The sequence below is a fragment of the Cupressus sempervirens genome, chromosome 4 (genome assembly GCF_028749045.1).
Source record: "Cupressus sempervirens isolate cs-2001-9-10 chromosome 4, ASM2874904v1, whole genome shotgun sequence".
In the NCBI taxonomy this organism is placed as follows: Eukaryota; Viridiplantae; Streptophyta; class Pinopsida; order Cupressales; family Cupressaceae; genus Cupressus; species Cupressus sempervirens.
The window spans coordinates 15057177-15080318 of NC_143121.1; the positions used below are offsets into that span (position 1 = coordinate 15057177).

The following is a 23142-nucleotide window of genomic DNA, read 5'->3' on the forward strand; positions in this document are numbered from 1 at the left end:
AAGTAAACAAAGAAACAAATCTAAAGGAAGTAATACCCAGATCTTAAGGAATGGTTTGCTAGCTGACCACTGATTAATATTTGGTTCCAACATCCAAATCTAAAGAATGGTTAACTAGTTGACCACTGATTAATATTTTGGTTACAACATTTGGAAGTTACAAATTAGTATTTGGTTCCAACATTCAGAAGTTATGAATTAGAGACAATATGCAATTAATTTAAGATATGTAGCCTACAGTATTACTAGTTCCTGAATAAAATACGACTTGCATACACAAGGAAACTCACATTATGATCTAAAAGTATAAAACAAATTGCTTAACATGCATGAAAAAAATGATTAGTTTGTTCTTTATCACTTAAATAAAATTGCTTCTGTAGTTGATCAGTTAAATTTTGTTGAACGCAACAATATCACAACTTTGGATGTACTCGTTACATTGTTTAACAGTGAGGCGATCCTCCAAAAGTGTGTCCACCGGGACAAGGTCATCCACAATGTTCATCATGATTTGTAGCTTCTTCATGCCATATCCTACAGGTGCAATATTTAAAGCTCCCTAGACAAAGCCGTCCATTTGAAGGTTACAAACTGTTTCCTCAAGCTTCTTCATATCTGTTTTATCATCCCATTCTTTGACATCCAAAATTACTGAAGATCTCCCACTTTCTTTTGACATAATTTTAGCTTTAACAAATGCAGCTCTTTCTGTGGCTGCCTTCTTTTACTCTGTTTATTTAGCAAAGAGATCTACATGATCGTCGTCGTCCTCATCCTCGGGCAATAGCCTTTGATGATAATGCCAGTGGTATTTGTGGAGCGCCAGGAGAATTTTTGCTGTCAGCCCCATTTGTACCCCAACATCCTGGGCTCTACGAGAACAACAATATGCTTGTACCAACCAGTAGCATTAATATATTCAGATCGGGAAGCTTTCCCAGAGAGCCAAATACTATTATATCGTCATTGGAAGCCTGATATCCTGTTAGAAAATACGACTGCCTATTATATCATCACTGGAAGGCTGATATTTGGTGGCTATTTTTTACAATTGGTAGGGACTCTAGTTGCAACAAAGCTGTGAGAAAAATAGATTAAAAATCAAACTCACAACTTAACCAAAAAACAATTCATACTTGGCACTTAAAAACTGCTCGGTACATGAAGGTGTGCCAGTTTTACTTGGCACATGAAGGTGCCGAGTGCCGGATAGCTCGGCACTTGCTCGGCACTAGCTTGGTGCCGAGTGATAGGCAAGAGGTGCCGAGTGAGCTCGGCACAGGAAGAACTCGACACTTAATAATTGCTCAGCACCAATGGATGCCGAGTGAACTCAGCTCCAACTGAGAGAGAAAATGCCGAATGTTCTGTTTCAACCTTAAGAAATATTTCAACGTGAATGCATTCACCATTAAAACCAGAGAGCCAAAGCTTAAAGCTTTCAACCAAACTTGTTAAATCCAATGAATAGAAGATTAAGAACAATGGATTAAGTATGCTGTTTGCTTTCTATTCAACTGAGATTTAAACTATTACAAATCTGGGAGCATTCGGCTTCAACCAAAAAACCCTATATTTACCCTAAAACTTCAAACGACTTCAATACTTCAAACTTTAAACTTGCAGCTCTAATGGCTGCATACAAAAACGCTTGGAGCAATCACTGCTTCATAGGTTGAATCCAATGAACAATAAACTTACAAAATGATCAGAAAGAAGACGTGCAACTGTAGGCATGAAATAAAACAAGCTTCTTCCTCTGCACTCTGATGGTTGGATCTGCTGATCTTCTTCCATTGCTCTTCTCTGCAACTTCTTTTTGATCTATTTTTTTTGTTGTCAATGGAATGAATGAATAATATTCCTTTTGTTCCATTCCATTTTCCCCCTCAACGTTCAAATTCAAAATCTCACCTACCAAAATGAATGCCTGCCGTCCATGAATGCCTGCGGTGACCTGACAGGGTAGATGGATGTGGGGTTCGAGGACAACCTGCAGGCGTTGACATTAATTTCCAACACTCCCCCTTTGTCCTGAGACCCACAAACAAGGATCACTACTAATCCAAATCAACTACACCAAGACTCTGTCTTAGGTGCACAAAAGTTCCAATTCCTAATGGCTTGGTAAAAATGTCTGCTAGCTGCTGCTCTGACTTGCAAAAATTCATTTTGATATCCCCATTCTCCACCAACTCTCTGATGAAGTGATATCTGATTTCAATGTGTTTGCTTCTCCCATGGAAGACTTGATTCTTGGATAATGCAATAGATGAGATGTTGTCACAATAAATTGTGGTTCCATCTCCTTGCCTTTCATTCAAATCTGTCAAGATCCTTCTTAGCCAAATTGCTTGACATGCTGCTGCATTTTCCACTATGTATTCAGCCTCTGCTGTAGATTGAGCAACAATAGGTTGTTTCTTGGATGCCCATAAAATTGCACCCGATCCCATATGAAACATGTATCTTGAAGTGCTCTTTCTATCATCTATACTTCCAACCCAATCACTATCAGTGTAACCAATCAACTTGAATTCATTTGATGCAGTATACAAAATTCCAAATTCCTTGGTACCTTTCACATACCTTAAGATCCTTTTTCTCGCTTGCCAATGGGAATCCCTTGGGCTTTCCATAAATCTAGAAATCAGACTTACTGCATGCATTAGGTCTGGTCGAGTTGCTGTCAAATACATTAGACTTCCAACCATACTCTTGTATAGTGTTGGATCCACTCTCTTACTAGAGTCTTCTTTGCTCAACTTTAGACCTACTACTGTTGGTGTGGGAGCTGCCTTACTATTCTGCATTTTGAATCTCTCCAAGATCTGCCCTACATACTTTTCTTGAGAGATGAAGATGCCATCATGCATTTGTTTTACTTCTATGCCTAGAAAGTATTTCAAGAGACCTAGGTCTGTCATTTCAAATTCACTTTTCATGGCCTCTTTGAACTCACCAATTAGAGCCTTGTCATTTCCAGCAAAAATCAAATCATCTACATACAAGACAACAATCAATACATTAACATCTGCTACCTTAATGTAAAGAGTGGGCTCACCATTGCTTTTGCTAAAGCCATTGCTCATCAAATATGAGTCAATCCTATTGTACCATGCTCTTGGAGCTTGCTTGGGCCCATAGAGAGCCCTCTTCAATCTATATACTTTATTTTCTTCACCTGCAACTTCATAACTAGGTGGCTGCTCCACATACACTTCTTCCTTCAATACACCATTTAGGAAGGCAGACTTCACATCCATTTGAAATACCTTCCAATTATGCTGAGATGCAATTGCTATGACAGCACGCACTGTTTCCATTCTTGTAACTAGGACATAGGTCTCATCATAGTCTCTTCCATATTGCTATTTGTAGCCCTTGACTACCAGCCTTGCCTTATGCCTATCAATGTTGCCTTCAGCATTGCATTTGGTCTTATAGACCCATTTCACTCCAATCACTTGCTTCTTGGGAGGCAAATCTATTAGCTCCCATGTCTCATTCCTTTTTATAGCATCTATTTCCTCATCCATGGCATTACACCATTTATTCTCCTTGATAGCTTCCTCAAAATATACTGGATTAGTATGAGAAAATAATGCAAAATTAACACTCTCATCATAATCTTCATACCTTTCATCTTGGTATATCTCCCTAAGACTCTTGGTCTTTCTTGGTAATAGGGAGGAGAGTGTGGGATTAGAATCTTCATTGTTGTTGCATTGCCGACTAGGTCGATCTTCACTAGTACTCGGCACTGACACTCGATCATGCCTATAGGAGCTCGGCACTGTCTGAATCTGCTTGCCTTTTCTTCTATTTGATCCTTCTTCTTGCTGTTCATCAACATCCTCTTCACTCATGATTGGTACTTTACTAGAAGTGCTCGGTGACACATCAGTTGAACCATACCAAGACTAATTTTCAAGAAATTCCACATCTCTTGAAAGCATCATCTTGTTGTTCAATGGGGGTCATACAATCTGTATGCCTTTGATTCTGGGTTGTACCCTGTGAAAATGCATTTCACACCTTTGTCATCAAATTTCTGTCTTTGCTCTTTAGGCACATGTGCATATGCTACACATCCAAACACCCTTAGGTGTTCAACTATCCATCTTCTTTGTGACCATGCTTCCATTGGAATTCTATCACGAACTGCCTTTCTAGGACACCTATTAATTAGGTAAACTATTGTTGCCACAGCCTCTCCCCAAAATTCAGTTGGGAGACCTTTCTCTTTCATCATGCTCCTTGCCATTTCAACAATGGTCCTGTTCTTTCTTTCAGCCACTCCATTCTGCTGTGGTGTATAGCTGGCTGTGAGCTCTTTCTTTATGTCATGTTTCTTACAAAAATTTATAAAAGAATTGGAGGTACACTCCCCTCTATCTAATCTTAGAACCTTGATATAGTGTCCACATTCTCTTTCAGCCTGGGCTTTAAATTCTACAAATTTTTCAAATGCTTCAGATTTATTCTTTAAAAAATACACCCATGTCCTACAACTGAAATCATCAATGAATGTCATAAAATTTGTACTCTTCTCAATGGAAATAACTTGCATAGGACCAACTAGGTCAGTATGCACTAATTCTAATGGATATCTAGCCCTCCTAGAATTTTTAGAATTAAAGGGAAGCCTATGTTGCTTACCCAAAATACAAGCCTCACACTTGTCACAAGAATTTCCTACATGTGGCAAACCTTCTACCATTCTTTTATTTGACAATAAATTTAAGCCAGCATAGCCAAGATGACCATACCTGAGGTTCCATAGTCATGAGGGGTCTTCAATCACACTCCTTAGAGCTAATTGTGTGGGAGGTGCAACACAAACTTGAGATGAGAAACATGTCTCAATCCTCAAGGGAAACATTCTATTCTTGGTCATTTGAACTGCTGCAAGTAGGTTCTTGCTCCCATCCTTTTCTTGAATGACACACATGTCATTCTCCATCAGCACTTCGTATACATTTTGAATGAGCTGACCAATGCTCATCAAATTGTGCTTCATACCAGGGGCGAAATACACATTTTGTATTTCACTTTTCTCACCTTTCTTGGTGTGGACCATAATAGATCCTTTGCCCACAACTAGTAGGGTTCCATTGTTACCCATCTTAATTTTTGATTTGAAACTCTTGTCAATGAATGAAAACAAGGTTTCATTACCATTCATGTGGTTGTTACATCCACTGTCGAGGTACCAAACCTCAGGGCTTCCTTCTTCACCAACATTACACATGATGAAGGTAGTGTTTTCACTTCCCATATTCACATCAGCCACAGTTGCTTGTCCTGACTGATCTTTCTACTTCTTCCAGCATTCATTTGCATAATGCCCATATTTATGATAGTAGTAGCATTCTACATTACTCTTATTTGAGTTGTAGTTTTTCTTACCTCCTCTTGAAGTATTTTGTGAGCTACTTGCTCCATTTGCTCTATCTGAGCCTTCTGCTGCAGCATTTCTTTGTCCTCCATTTCCCTGGCCTCTCCCTCTAGAGTTTCTGCCTGAGCCATTTCTTCCTCTCCCACTTCCACTTGGATTTGACTGAGCCTTGAATGCTTGGTCTTGGGTAGAAGAAGATGTGGATCTATTGATCCTATACTCATGGGTTTGAAGACTCATCCATTGTCAAAATAGTGACGTATTTTTCCTCTTCTATGGTCATGACCAAGTTGTCATATTTATGAGGTAAACTCCTCAATAACTTTTCCACTATCCTCTACTCTTGATAGTCTTCTCCATTTGACTTCAGTTGGTTAATCACATTGGAGGTCCTTGAGCTGAAGTCTGCAATTGATTCATTTTCCTTCATCTGAAGGTTCTCAAACTCCCTTCTTATATTTTGTAGCTTTATAGTTTAAACTTTATCAATCCCCTTGAAGTTTGTCTCAAGGATATCCCATGCTTCTTTTGCATAATTTGTTGTTGCAATCTTTGGGAAAACTGTCTCTGTCATTGCTGCCTCAATCAAACTCAATTCCTTAGCATCCTTCCTCCTTGATTCTTTCAAATGAGTCTTCTATGCATTTGTAAGGGTAGCATACTGAGTTGGATCAGTCACATCATTGAATCCATTAACCACAAACTCCCACAAATCATTTGCAACCATAATGGTTTCCATCTTCTTTGCAAATGTATCATAATTCTGTCCATTAAATGATGGTGGTTGCTGCCATATCTTTCCTACATCTCCTGCTATGTCAAATACCCCAAGAGAAAACAAATTCCCTAACTCACTGTGGATGTGTGGCCTCAAAGCTCTGATACCATGTGAGAAAAATAGATTAAAAATCAAACTCACAACTTAACCAAAAAACAATTCATACTTGGCACTTAAAAATTGCTTGGCACATGAAGGTGCCGAGAGCCAGTTTTGCTCGACACATGAAGGTGTCAAGAGCCAGATAGCTCGGCACTAGCTTGGTGCTGAGTGATAGGCAAGAGGTGCCGAGTGAGCTCGGCACAGGAAGAACTCGACACTCAATAATTGCTCAGTACCAATGGATGTCGAGTGAGCTTGGCTCAAACTGAGAGAGAAGATGTCGAGTGTTCTGTTTCAACCTTAAGAAATATAACTTAGGAAATATTTCAACGTGAATGCATTCACCATTAAAACCAAAGAGCCAAAGCTTAAAGCTTTCAACCAAACTTGTTAAATCCAATGAATAGAAGATTAAGAACAATGGATTAAGTATGTTGCTTTCTTTCTATTCAACTGAGATTTAAGCTATTACAAATCTGGGAGCATTGGGCTTCAACCAGAAAACCCTATATTTACCCTAAAACTTTAAACAACTTCAATACTTCTAACTTTAAACTTGCAGCTCTAATGGTTGCATACAAAAATGCCTGGAGCAATCACTACTTCATAGGTCAAATCCAATGAACAATAAACTTACAAAATTATCAGAGAGAAGATGTGCAACTGCAGGCATGAAATAAAACAAGCTTCTTTCTCTGCACTCTGACGACTAGATCTACTGATCTTCTTCCACTACTCTTCTCTGCAACTTCTTTTTGATCTATTTTTTCTGTTGTCAACGGAATGAATGAAAAATATTCCTTTTGTTCCATTCCATTTTCCCTCTCAACGTTCAAATTTGAAATCTCACCTACCAAAATGAATGCCTACCATCCATGAATGCCTGCGGTTACCTAACAGGGTAGATGGGCATGGGGCTCGAGGACAACCTATAGGCGTTGACATTAATTTCCAACAAAAGAAAATCTTGTTGTTTTATCTTCTGTGTCACTTTCTGCAATTGAAATTGGGGACATCATTTTATTATTGTTATTATTTTAATATTTCTATTAGATTCATTAGTTTTGGACTCAAGTCGTAAGAAATTCCTGGCTTGGGTCTGGGTTAAATTTTTTATTTTTTATAAGTGTTAATTTCTATTTAAAATTTAATAGCTGAAACATGTTCCCCGGCCTATTAAAAAAACATTATGGGTAGAATAAAAGAAAACTTGTTACAAATGTGAGATTTAAAATGATATCAAAGTCTAATTAGTCCTTTTCTGCATTTGAATGTTGTATTCAAATTTTGACATGAATAGTTTGACAACGAAGTTGACTTGTCAAGCTCTAAATTATAGATTAGATTTTTATGTTATTATAACATTTTATGTCTTTCCCACCAGGCCAGGAATTTGATGGTCGTATTGGTCATTTTTACCTTTTTGAACTGTATATGAGAGACTAAAAATTTGTAAAATCATATGAATTGATACACTAAATTTTTTGAGAAAGGTCAATAGATATTTATGAAAAATATATATTATTTTATGTTATATATGTTTCTATTTTGAAGATTATTTATTTGTATTAATTTATAATCTTGTTGAAATAGAATATAATGAATTTGAAAAAGTTTTTATTTTAGTAATTATAATATTTGATATGTATTTCTATATTATTTATCATATAATCATATTAATTTAAAAATATTTTAAAGTAATATACAAGAGCTTAGAAACTTTCTTCTTGAATTGACAATCAAATTCTTCATAAAACGTAAATGAAAGAAACATTTTTTTAGTCATCATTAAAAAATCATATGACAAGTAAGGGTGGCCATCAAATTCTAGGCATGTTTCTCACAATGTTAGCATCATTTGAGGTAGCTCAAAGGGTTTATGTTTTTAGACTTTGAGCAGTGCTGTGGGGGTCACTATTAATGGGATGTTCTTTTAAATCAAATAAGAGGTCATAGCCAAAATGGGTGGTTTACATCTAGAAAGCAATAGTTGGAGAAAAAAATCCAGAGTCATGCACGAGGTGAGACTGCATAAAATATTTCATTCTAAGGAAGAACCATTGCTGATATGTGGTGGCTTCTTCAAAGAAGACATTTTAGAACCCTGGGATGTGGTTTTCTATGCTATAAGGCACTATAATATGGTAGAGGACTACTTTAAGGTGTTTTACTATTACCACCTCCCTAGACTAGATCATTTGAGGAACCTTGATTTAATCTACTTCCCACATCAAATATTGTATTCTATGGATGATACTTTTTATAATGTTCCAAAAAAGAGGGAGGAAGGGAAACCTTTTTATATCATCCACCAAGATTTTATGTTTAAATTGTACAAATTCCATAGTGCCTTCCACCTGGCACCATCTCATAACCCTAATTCTGCTAACCTAAGCCTTAGGTTAGTTTTGAATATGACACAGGTAAGGGGTGAACAACTAGGGCCAAAGGCTCACCCAACTATCTAAACTATCCTGCAAGAGTTAACAAATGGGAGCAAACACAAAGTAAAACAACCAAAGGAGGAAAAAGAGTGAAATACTTTTATTTATTCATCAAAATATCTTCATGCATGCCCTGTTGTAAGGCCTTTTTGGGTTACGACCAAATACAAATACATGCACATTCAAAGATCCAACAACAAATTCGCTCTATTCAGTTCTACTCTATAATCCTCTTCCCAAAAACTTGCCTAAATCTAAGCCTAAACATTCTATATATACTTGGAAAAATGTCTTACATATCATTTTAGAACGTTACATAAGAGGAAGGCTGAACCAACAATGGTCTGGACACATCCCAAGAAAAGATCTTAACATAAACATTGTGATTGAAATAAATCCAGCAAGTTGACTCAAGAAATCACATCCAAATGGTGACACTCGGCATAAGTAGGAAAACTTGGCACATGAAGGGTTACTCAGCATACATTGGGTAACTTGGCACACGAAGAGTCACTTAGCATACATTGGATAACTCAACATCCACTAAGTGCTACAGTAACTCGACACCAACTAAGTGTTACAGTAACTTGGCACCAACTGAGTGCAATAGTAACTCAGCACCAACTGAGTGCTATAGTAACTTGGCACCAACTAAGTGCTATAGTAAGTCAGCACCAACATGTAGAATGAACAAAATGAGTAGGATAATAAGGCAACCCAGGATGCTCTTGCATCAAACAATTGGGGTTGAGAGAAATGATTATCCTATATCATTGAGATGTCACAATTTGAGTTGAATCCTACTCAGATTGAGAAATCTATGAAGCATCTTCAATAGGCCTGTTCTTCCACTTCACTGAATATTTATAGTAATCTATTTCTCTTGTGCTCTTGCCAACTCTTTGATCCAATATTTGTTCAACTTCTTCAACTTGCTTCTTGGGATAATCTTCCGATACAACAACTTCATCATTTGACTCATGATACTTATATAAATCAGCAATATTGAATATAGGAGATATATCCATGTCATCAGGTAACTCAACTTCATAAGCATTACCACTATCAAACTTCTTCAATATCTTATAAGGTCCAAATTTCTTCATCTTCAACTTACCATATGTTCCAATAGGAAATCTTCATTTCTTTAAATGAACCATCACCTCATCACCAACTTCAAAATCATGATGTCTTCTAGAATAATCGGCATTCTCCTTATACTTCTAATTACATTGTTTCAACCTCAACTTCATTTCCCTATGTAAAGACTCCATAAAATCAGGAAATTCTTCTGCTCCGACACTTCTCTTTTCTTCACCAGCAACATCTCTCAAATCTGATACTCCTTTAGGCTTCATTCCAGTGACAATCTCAAAATGTGTCTTCCCTATACTCCTATTCACATAATTATTATATACAAATTTAGCTTGTGCCAATACCATCTCCAAATTACTTGGCTTATTCCCAACTAAACATCTGAGCAAATTACCTAAGCTTCTAATCACAACCTCTATTCATCCATCTGTTTGTGGATGGAATGTAGAACTAAACTTTAATTCAATACCCATCTTCTTTCACAAAGACTCTCAAAAATAACTAACAAACTTACTATCTCTATCAGAAATAATACTTCTTGGTAATCCATGCAATCTCACAATCTCTTTAAAGAAAAGTTCAGCAATATGGTCAGCATCTAATTTCTTCTTACATCGTATGAAATTAGCCATGTTAGAAAATTCATCCACTACAACAAATATGGAATCATACCCCTCCACTATCTTAGGTAATCCAAGAACAAAATCTATACTGATGTCACTCCAAGGTTTCTCATGAATAGTAATAGGTATATATAAACCTATATTTTTACTCACTCCTTTTGTAATTTGACAAGCTCCACAACTCTTTACAAATTTCTAAACATCCTTATACATTTGTGGCCAATAATACTTCTATTTCAGAAAACTCCATGTCTTATGAATTCCAAAATGTCTAGCTAATCCACCACTATGCTTTTCCTTAATTAGATTCAACCTCATAGAACTTCTAGGAATACACAACCGAATGCCTTTGAACAACATACCTTATTGAATAAAATACTCATCATACTTACTTATGTGATCTATCAAATTTGGTGCTCTGTACTCTCTCCATGCCTTAGAAAATCAAGATCAACATCATACAACTCTTTCGTTTCATTAAAACCAAAAACTTCAACCTTCATTTAAGTCAACAAAGAACGTTTTCTACTCAATGCATCAACAACTCCATTAGTAACTCCACTCTTATGCTTAACCACAAATCTAAAACTCTACAAATACTCAACCCACTTCATATGTTGTTGATTCAATTTATTTTGACTTCCCAAGTATTGTAAAGCTTTATGATCAATATACAACACAAAATTCTTAGGAATCAAATAACGTATCCACTTTTTGAAAGCTTGGACAATAGTATAAAATTCTTAATCATACACAGAATACTTCCTTTTAGCATCATTCAACTTCTCACTAAAGAAGGCAATATGTTTACCTTCTAGACTTAATATAGCTCTGATTGCATTACCACTTGCATCACATTCAACTTGAACTATTTTGTAGAAAATAGACAAAGCCAATACATGTAATTCAACAACCTTTTGTTTTAAAGTCTCAACAATCTTGTTAGCTCCATGTGTCCATTTGAATTCCTTTTTATCTCCCCTTATTTTATCAGTCATTGCATTACGAACAGAACTGAAATTCCTTATAAACTTTCTATAAAAACTAGCCAAACCATGAAATGATCTTATCTCACCCACATTCTTAGGTGTAGGCCATTCTTAAATATATTTAACCTTTTTTGGATCCATCTTCAATCCATTAGTTTTAATCAAAAATTCCAAATACACAATCTCCTCTTTCATAAATTTTTTTTTTCATATTAATCAGCAACTTTTCCTCTTTCAACCTCTACAATACTTGTTTAATATGCTCAAGATGTTCTTACTTAGTCTTACTGAATATCAAAATATCATCCAAACAAAAAATCACTAACTTACCCAAAAATCTTTTCAAAACTTCTTTCATCAACCTCATGGAAGTACTAGGTGCATTAGTCAAACCAAAAGGCATAACCAACTATACATACAAACCATCTTTTGTCTTGAAAGCGATCTTCCATTCATGACCTTCTCTAATTCTGATCAGATGATAGCCACTCTTCAAATCAATCTTGGTAAAATACTTTGCTCCACTCAAACAATCCATTATGTCATCCATCATTGGCATAGGAAACCTATATTTCATTGTTATCTTGTTAATAGCTCTAAAATCAGTACACATTCTCCATTCTCCATTCTTTTTAGGTGCTAATATAGTAGGTAACACATGGAAAAAAGCTTTCTCTGATCAAATCTTTCTGCAACAATTCATCACTTGTCTACTAAGTTCTTCATTCTTTGTAGATGTCAATCTATATGGTGCTCTGCTCAAAATACTAGCTCTAGGAATAAGATCCATACAATGACTTATGCTTCTTATTGGAGGTAAACAATCAAGAATATCATCAACAAAAATATCCTTCTATTCATTCAACAATTCTATAATTTCTGCTATCATATCAACTTTTGTTTCTTAGTCATTACTACCAACACTCAGTCCTCTAGAAACTATAAAAAAATAAACTTGATTCTTCTCTACTCCCTTTTCAAATTACTTTCCATTAACCATGAAAACCTTTATTGCAGTACAACTAACCTCATCTGGACTTTCAATCAAAGGCAACAATGTTAATTTGTTCTCATTTACCCAAAGAGTATATTGATTCAATCTTCCATCATGTACAACATATCTATCATATTGCAAAGGTCTACCCAACATAATATGACAACAATCCATAGGCATAATATCCCACAAAGCTTCATCAAAGTAATGTCCAATCTTGAACTTCACAAAGCATTTCTCACTTACCAATATCTTATGCTCATCTTTGATCAATGAAACATGATAAGGTTTGGGATGCTTCAACCTCTACAATTGCAACTTTGTAACCAACTCTTCTGATGCAAAATTTGTGGAACTTCCACTCTCAATAATCACTTTGTAGCATTTTCTAGCCATCTTACATCTTGTATTGAAAAGACTTCTCCTTATAACAGGTTCTTCATCACTTCCCTTATTACATAAGGTTCTTCTCACCATTTGATTTTTTCAATCCTCAAGTCCACTTGGTGAACCCTCATCATCTCCTTGAACCACATCATTTCTGTTAACTTTCCCACTTTCAGAGGATCTACATTCAAAAGATCTATGTCCCTCCTTACCACATCTGAAACAATTACCATCAAATCCCACCTCTAGAATAAGAATTACCTCTTCCTTGGTAAGAATTATTACCTCCTTAATAATAATATCCACTTTTCTATTTGGTCTTGCCTTTGTCATCATTCTTCCATTCAGATTTTCCTTTATCTTACACAAAAATTTTAGATTTTCCACCTTCACCATAAGATCTACCTCTGCCTCTCTAGAATCTACCATCTCTACCTCTTTGTCTTTGTTCATGCTTCTTTGCTAAGATCTCCTTAGTTTTCAAGGTATATTGATATGCTTCTTCAACACTTTCTAATTTCACAAAACTTATTTCATCTTCAATTCTAGATCTCAATCCATTTATGTAACTTGCAATTTTCTCAACATCATTATCCACATGTCTAGAATTGATGTACAATCTATAGAATTCTTCGATATACTCTTTCACGGTCATGTCCTTTTGTTTCAAATATGGTATCTTTCTCAACAAGATAACTTAGCAATCAACAAGAAGGAATTTGTTCTTTACTTTGTTCAAGTTCTGATCTTCTCCTTTCCTCTGCTTTCTTTGATCAGTTTGCAAATGTTCCGACCATAGTGATGCATGTCCTTTCAACCTAGTGACTGGAATCTTCACCTTTCTATTTCCAGGAGTGTTTTCACACTCAAAGAAATTCTTCATATCTAAGATCCAATCTAACATAGCATTGGTATCCTATTTTCCATCATAAGGAACAACTTCTACAATAGGCTTTGAAATTTCCCTAGACAACACTCATAACAATCTTTCCTCGTCTTTATCTTTTTTAGTTTTGGATTATAGTTTGGTGCTGATGTTTCATCATCACTTATATCATCAAGATGTGCTCCTCTCCTTTGAGCTATTTCCACAGCATCTAATCTAGTTGCAATTTATCTCAACCGATCCAATATGGCATTATTAGCATTTCCTCTACTACAAACCTTTTTTACAAATTAGGTTCCTGCAAGATCATAACCTTCTACAAGTTATAGGTCAAATCTGTAGATCTGCCACCCTACAACCAAATCTGAATTAGGGTTCTACATGATCTAATCTCCACAAGGATGAACCTGAAGCTTTGATACCACCTAACATAGGTAAGGGGTGAATAACTAGGGCCAAAGGCTCACCTAGCTATCCAAACTATTAGGATTAAACCACAGATAGAAATAACAATTACATGCAAATATAACTGATAACATAAAATAATAGATCACATAGGAAAGAATAGAAGGCACCATGATTTAATGTGGTTCACCCAGTCCTTAGCCTACATCCACCAAATAGCAAGTCTGATATTATTACAATCTAATGAATACAACATGATTACAATTTTTTATCCCTTACAGCTCAATACCACCACAAGAACCAATTTTTGCATCACCTGCTATGAAACAATCCCTAACCCTAAGCCCTTTTATACAACTATTTTTACTGCTTTAGGGTTACAATTAATAATTACATGTCAACCCAAAATTTTGATAAAATAGGGCCCAAAAGAATTTTTTGGGAGTTCCACCTCTAAAACCATGGACAGTCATGGCTTTTTGACCCTAACTGTATTGGGAGTTGTTATGGTGTATGTACAGTACTTCCCTACTTAGTCACCACAATCTAACAATCTCCCACTTAGGGACTGATCAGACTCCACACTAAACAATAATCTCCCACTTGGAGACTGATCTTGTAACTATGTCGCTACTCCATGAAACTCCCACTATATCAAATCACCCTAGACTCTACTATTCTTTTAATTATGTTTATTCTTGAAGACTAACTGAAGCTAAAGTGGAGTTCAATTTCTCCATTGTTACTACCTTTGTCAAAATATTAGTTGGATTATCATTTGTAGGTATCTTATCCACCTTTAACTATCCTTCCTCCACAACTAACTAAATGAAATGGTACCACAACTATATGTGTTTGGTCTTTGAATGCAGAGCTGAATTCTTGGCAAGATGAATGACACTCTGACTATCTGTAAACAAATAATTATCCTTCTGAGGGTGTTTGAATTCTTTTAAGAAGAATTGAAGCCATATCATCTCCTTGGCTTCCCCTTTAGCAGAAATATACTCTAATTCTATAGTGGATAGAGCATTAATCATTTGTAACCTAGAAACCTAGCTCACAGATGCCCCACAAATAGTAAAGATATAACTTGTAGTACTCAACCTGATATCAATATCCCCTACCAAATTTGAGTCAAAATAGCCGTGTAAATCAATAGTAGATCCTCCAAAGTGTAAAAACTTATTGGATGTTCCTCTCAAATATCTGAGAATCCATTTGACTACATTCCAATGCTCAATTCCTAAAAGACTCATTTACCTACTAACAACTCCCACTGTACGTGCAATATCTAGCCTTGTACATACCATAGCATACATCAAGCTTCCTAAAACTAAAGAATATGGTACCTTGGACATCTTATCCTCCTCTTCTTATGTCTTGGAACACATCTCCTTTGTCAACTTCAAATGACTAGGTAAAGATCTGCTGACAGCTTTAGTATTCTCCATAGAGAAATGTTCCAATACCTTCTCAACATAATCAGCCTAAAATAGTGTTAATGTTTTATTCTTTCAATCCCTAGAAATATTCATACCAAGGATTTGTTTTTCTACCCCAAAATCCTTCATAGAAAATGCATGTGCTAACTGGGGTTTCAGCCCCTTAATATGATCCATGTTAGACACAGCTACAAGAATATCATCAATATATAAAAATAAAATAATGTAGCTATCATCATCCAACCTCTTAATGTAAACATAGTGATCTGAATGACAACTATTGTATCCATGCTCATGCATAAAATTGTCAAATTTAAGATACCATAGCTGAGGTACTTGCTTCAAGCCATATAAAATTTTCTTCAATTTGCACACTAAATTCTCCTGACCTTTGATCTTAGATTCCTGTGGCTAAGCCATATATATCTCTTCATCCAAATCAGCATGAAGGAAGGTTGTTTTAACATCATGTTGCTCTAAATACAAATCTTCAGTAGCCACAATACTTAAAATAGTATGGGTAAAAGTCATTTTAACTATGTGGAGAAAATGTCTCATCAAAATTAATTCCTTTTTTCTTTGCAATTCCTTTTACAACTAACCTAGCTTTAAATTTTTTTTTACCTCCATCCTCTTCTTCTAACTTGTAAACCCACTTATTTTGTAAAGCTCTTTTACCTACATGAAATTTTCATAAATCCCATCTCTTATTCTTCAGCAAAGAGTCCATTTTGTCTTTCATTGTGGACTCCCACTGAATCTTAGTATCCACTTGCACAGCTTCATCATAACATTTAGGTTCACTAGCATCAATAAGTAAAATTGAATACAAAGAGGGGTAAAATCTTTCTAGAGGTCTAATTTTCCTTGTTGACTATCTAACAATCATTGGTATGTGTGGTATTTGTGTTTTCTATTGTTGCGCATCATGAGGAATAGTTGGAACATCATCTTTTGGAGTATCATCCAGCACTACATAATCATCTTATTTCTTCTCATATTGTTGTAATAGATATTTGTACAACACTTTCACATTGAATATGACATCCCTACCTCTTACAATTTTTCAATTTTCAAATTCCCAAAGCCTATAACCAATTCATTAATTCCATACCCAACAAATACACATTTCTTTGACTTAGCTTCTAGCTTGGTTCTATTTTCAGAATCTATGTGAAAAAATGCTTCACAACTGAAAGTCTTGACAAAAGAATAACTCACCTTCTTACCAGTCCATGCTTCCTCTAGAATATAAAAACTCAAAGGAGTAGAGGGACCTCTATTAATCAAATATATAGTATTATTGATAGCCTCTTCTTACATGTATAAGGCAACCCAGCATGCAACCTCATGCTCTTTGCACGCTCCATTATAGTCCCGTTCATGCATTTAGCCACTCCATTTTCCTCTAGAGCCTTTGGAACAATTTTTTGTCTACAAATATCATTAGTGGATAAATACTCTTCAAATTCTTGACTGTAATATTCACCACCATTATCAAATTTGAGACATTTTAATTTCTTACTAGTCTCATTTTCAACCAAGCATTTCCATTTCTTAAAAGTTTGGAATACATTAGATTTTTGTCTAAGGAAATAAATCCATACCTTACTAGTTGTGTCATAAAATAATGTAACATAATAATGAAAGCCTCCAAGGGAAGATACTATAGCCAGTCCCTAGACATCGGTATGCACAAGCTCTAATTTCTCTTTTTTTTTTCCTTCCTAGTCTTCACAAAAATAACTCTCTTTTGTTTCCCATACACACAACTTTCACATAAATCCATATTAACACATTTTAGACCTGGTGGAACTTTCTTCAAATGAATTACTTTATTACCTTTCTCACTCATGTGCCCAAGTCTATTGTGCCATAGCACTGTATTAGAATGTATAATAGCTATTTGTTCTCCCTACTCAACTATAGAAATTGTTCTTAAATATTCATTTTTCTCTATAACAATTAAAGTAGAACTAATAATATGACCTATACAAAGATATAAGGTGTCTACTTTCACATCTTTTGCTACTAGAAGGGAACCTTTTGAAACCTTCCAATTTTTATCATTAAAAGTAACTACACTATCCTCATCACTGAGTTGCCTTGCTGAAATTAAATTCCTACTTAGCCTTGGGAGATTTCTTACCTCATGTAGTAGCCAATGATTCCCATTGTGCAACTTAATCTTAACTTTTTCCTTTCCAACAATCTGACAAGGTTCATTATCCCCCAAAATAAACAAGTCCAAAATCCCCTTGGACATAATTAATTAAATAACCTCTATAACGTGTAGCATAAAATGAAGCACCAGAATCTAAAACCCATGAATCATCAACACTTTCTAAAGATAGAAGCAAAGCATCCTCTTTAGATTTCTTACTTACCACATTTGCGTCCTTGTCTCCATCTAGTTTATCTCCTTCATTTTCTTTCGAGTCCAAAAATCTTCCATTTTGTGCCTTGGTTTCCCATAGTACAACTAGTCATTCGGTCCTCTCAATTGAGACCTCCTCCCCTTTGACTTTCCTCTTGATTTCCCACAATTTTTAGAATTACTTCTTCTCTCACTTGTTCTGCCTCGACTTTGTGCATTCAAAAAAATTCTTGATGTAGATCTACCTAAGGATTTCCTATGAGTTTCCTTACTCAAAATAACACTGATCACATCATCATATTTTAGGGTACTAGATCTGAGAACAAAATTACTTATAGCCATTACCAAGCCATTCTAGCTTTCAGGCAAAGAATACAAAATCAAGAGAGCCCTAATTTCTTCATCAAAATTGATACCCACAGAAGATAACTACCTAGTCATACTATTAAACTCATTTAAATGATATGTAATAGATCCACCTTCTACCATTTTCATATTAAATAAATGCTTCATAAGAAATACCTTGTTTGAAGCGAAGAGCTTTTCATACAGTGTCACTAGGGTTTTCATTACTCTTCTATTGTCTTAACTTTTGTAATATTAAATGTCACTGATGGTGCCAAGCATACTCAAATGCTTCCAAGTGCATTTCAATCAAAAAGATCCTAGTCCTTGTTTGACATAGATCTCTGATTCTTGGTTTTTCCTTCCAACAACTACCATAAATCCTTTTGATAAAGATAGTCTTCCAATTGCACCTTCCATAACTAAAAGTTCTGGCCATTAAACCTATCAACCCTCAGCTTACCATCATCTACCATCATTCCCACTTGACCGTGAGACTCTCCTACAGAGGATAACTAAAAAATAACCTCTCTCTGACACCACTTGTTATGATTAAACAATGGACAAAAATAACAATTACATGCAAATATAACCAATATGAAAAAATAATTGATCACATAGAAAAGAACACAAGGCACCAGGATTTAACATGGTTCACACAATGCCTAGGCTACATCCACCAAACAACAAGTTTAATATTATTAAAATCTAGTGAATACAACCTGATCACAATCTGTAATCCCTTATAGCTCAATATCACCACAAGAACCAATTTTCAAATCACCTACTATGAAACAATCCCTAATTCTAAGCCCTTTTATACAAGTATTTTTACTACTTTAGGGTTACAATTAGTAATTACATGTCGGCCCAAAATCTTGATAAAATAGGGCCCAATTTTTTTTTTTGGGGGGCTCTGCCCCTGAATCCCCAAACAACCTTTGCCTATTAGCCCTGGCTATATTGGGGATTGCTGCCTTGAAACTCCTGCTCAAGGCCTTGCCTGACCCTGAACCCCTATGAGGAATTATGGAGTATATACAGTACTTCCCTAATTAGTAACCACAATCTAACAATCTTCCACTTGGGGACTGATCAGGCTCCACATTAAACAACATAAACCACCCTGCAATAGTTAACATAATGGAAGCAAACACAAAGAACACCAACCAAAGGAGGAAGTAGAGTGAAATACTTTTATTGATTCACCAAAATATCTTCATACATTCCCAACTGTAAGGCCTTTTGGGTTACAGCCAAATACAAATACATGCACATTCAAAGATCCAACAGTAAACTCATAATTTCAGTTCTGCTCTTTAATCTTCTTCCCAAAAACTTGCCTAAATCTAAGCCTAAACATTCTATATATACTTTCCAAGATGGCTTACAGATCATTCTAGAACATTACTAAAGAGGAAGGTCAACCCAACAATAGTTTGGACACATCCTAAGAAAAGATCTTAACATAAATGTTGCAATTGAAATAAATCCACTTGGCATAAGAAGGAAAACTTAGCACATGAAGGGTCACTCAACATACACTAGGTAACTTGGCACATGAAGAGTCACTCAGCATATACTGGGTAACTCAACATCCACTAACTACTATAGTAACTTGGCACCAACATGAAGAATGAACAAAATGAGTAGGATAACAAAGCAACCCAAGATGCTCCTGCATTAGAATAAAATAAATTGTCATGAAAATTCAATTGGAGGACTAAAGGATTTTAGTGGTATTAACTCTAACACCGATGCTAGTAGGAACAAGAAAAGTACTAGGAGAACTAGTAAGAGGTTAAAAATGGAAAGGTTATGAACCCCACACAAAAAATGACACTATTTTGAGTTCGGATTCCATTAAGACAGAGACTAAACCTACCAAGAGGATGAAACTAAAAATGGTGCACACTAGCTATGTCTTTAAGAACAAGGATGATCACAACCCCTTTCATGTTTCTAATATCCTTAATAGTTGGAATCCTGACACTAGATACATTAATTTTGGGTGGGGAAATTACTTCTCCCATGAGGGATGCTAATAAGGGTGGGCTAAAGGTGGTGTGGACCCCCCAAAGTAATGATAAAGATAATAAAATTGCACACAAATTCATTAAGATGGAGGCCTCCTTCAAGGATTTAGTTTAAAAGGTGACCTTGTACTAGGAATAAAACTTCATTAGAGAGTACACCACCAAGGTGATGCATTCAGAGGCCACGACTCTTTACCTTTTTTTGGTTAACAAAGACGATGCGAAGGTGGGAAAGGAGAGTGAGATCTCCTACTCACTATATAGATTCCTTGTAGATGACTACGTCAAAATCTTGCTAGATAAATCCATTAAGGAAGAGGATGAACATATTTGAAGGATGACCAAGGAGATAAAGAGGTGATATAACCCCTATGTTTTTTCTTACTATTTTTTATAATGTTTTGGTTAGTTATAAACTCTTTTATTGGAGAGGTTGCTATGTATAAGTGGACTTGTACAAAGTATAGTAAGATATTTGGCATTTACTAGTGTTATAGTTCTTAGTTTTAACATTGGGACAACATGTTTTGGACTCTCATTTAGGGTAGGATAATGGATGATAATCTATTTCTGAGAATGAAATATTTTTTGACGTTTAGAAAAGGTGTGGGCTGAATTACTATTGAATGACTATCGACCGATTTTCAACCTGTTATATCTTGGGATTAGCCCCCATTTTATCTTGGCTTCTTTCTAATACATAAAAATCATAGGTTATTCAATTGGTTAATTAAGTATTTCTAGAATATGTATGCTTTGTAATTTATATTAATTCCTTTGATGCCACTCAAACATCTTTCTTCAAAATTTCTTTTGAAAAAACAAGTTTCTATAAGTGAGTCCACAAAGATTGTTACCCATATTTGAGGAAAATTTAATGAAATAAATTATATTTGATAGGAAAATGGACATTTCACTACTATTCAAAATTAGTAGCATTTCTTCACATTGCTTAGCTAATTATTAGCATTTTCAATATAAAAAAATATATAATATTTTTTTATACTAATTTATTCTACTTTTAGTAACACAAAATTTATAGACATTTCTTTTTATGAAAGTTATCATAATATTCTCATTTTGAATATTTATTTTAAATTCATTTTTTAGGTCAGAAATAATATAAGCATCTTATGATAATATTTTTTATTTCATAATATTCTCATTTTGAATATTTATTTTAAATTCATTTTTTAGGTCAGAAATAATATAAGCATCTTATGATAATATTTTTTATAATTTGAGTTGATCGATATTTTTGTTAGTTTAAAAGTTTTTGTTTTGACTTGATTATCACCCCTCACCCATTTCCATGGGGCTAACCGTGTAATCCATGTAGAGAAAAACAGAGAAAGCAATTTCCTTATGCATCCGTTGTAGAATCTCGAAATAGTGGGAAGTAAAATCAGTACAACTATCATAACCATCACCAATTAGAGCCAAGTGCAGTTCAACACTTCCCATGGAAATTGGAGGGTCAAACCATCTGCGACAACTTTAAAACGATGCTCTCCACCATTCATGGAACAAGGTTTTGAAATGGTTGACAAATATCCTTATCATAGATAAAATCTCCGAGACTCATAAAATCTCGCTCTCCACATATTATGGAGCGCAATTTGGGTAATGTGGTGGATCTTTTCCTATGGAATGGAATCCTCGACAACCTAAAACCCTTGCTCTCCCATAACGTTGGAGCGAATTTCTACCAATATGAAGGAAAGCCTCCAATTCTCTAAATTCCTCTACCTTCTTAAACTTGCCCTCTCCATAATTTGTGGAGCATGTTTCGTTTCATGTTCGAAGGATAATGTGATCAAGAAAGTTATAATCTTACCAAAGTGGAGTGGAACATAGTTGAAAATGTGAAGAAAATTGTTTTTTTTGAAACTCAACAATGGTAAACATGGAAAATTTGAAAACTCACAATTGTGAAATAAAAAACAAGAAAAAAAAAAATCCAAAAAATTGAAAAATTAGATGATTTGGAGAAAAAAAAAAAACTAAAATGGAAATCTAAGAGGTCTTGAAAACATTCCAAAAGTTTTGAAAATTGAGAGATCCAAATGAAAAATCAAATGGGAAAAGTTTTGGAGAAACCTTAAAAAAATTGAAAAAATGGGAAATTCAATTTTTTAAAAGAAAATTGAAAATTTCTAAAGATACATGCCCATATGGTGAAATGTCAAAATTTTTGAGTAATTTGGAAAAGTCACAAATTTTGAAAAAAAAAATTCTCGTGGAAAATGAATTTTGGAGATTGTGCAAAAGAAATTCATCGAAATCAAAAAAAGCTAAAAATTGGAAAATTCATTTTTTTTTCTTTGATGAATAGAGCTTTTCTATCAATAAATAATATACTAAGATTACAATTCACAAAAAAAGGTCAAGGAATACAAGATCACCTTGCGAGAGTTCACACGAACGAAGCTGAAATCAATTACTATTCATAAATTTTTTTTATAAAAAGCAACCCTCGACTAGCTAAGGGTGGTGGTTCATAAAAATAAATATGTTTTAAAATGTAATCCAAAAATATAAAATATAGGAAGAAATGGAAAGGGAATTTGATTTTCTTTGCATTAAATTATGAAAGTTCATTAAATACCAATTTTTGTTAATATTAAAATAATTAATTCTGAAAAGATTTAAAAAAATAGAAAAATGATGGCTTAGCTTCATCTTAAAGTTAAAAGTGTGAAAATGGTAAGGGGGGTGAATTTTATAATAAATTTATTCATTCATTCGTCCTCACTTAGAAATGTGAATAGTGAATCTATAGTAGGACTGAAATTCAGAGAGTTCATGAGAAGGGAGTTTTTTAAAAATAAA

The 23142-nt window shown here is 34.8% G+C and overlaps 1 pseudogene; it reads right to left on the reverse strand.

Moving 5' to 3' along the window:
• Nucleotides 1-391: 391 nt before the first annotated feature.
• Nucleotides 392-5535, reverse strand: LOC149559693 (elongation factor 1-delta pseudogene; annotated as a pseudogene).
• Between the last annotated feature and the right edge of the window lie 17607 nt (nucleotides 5536-23142).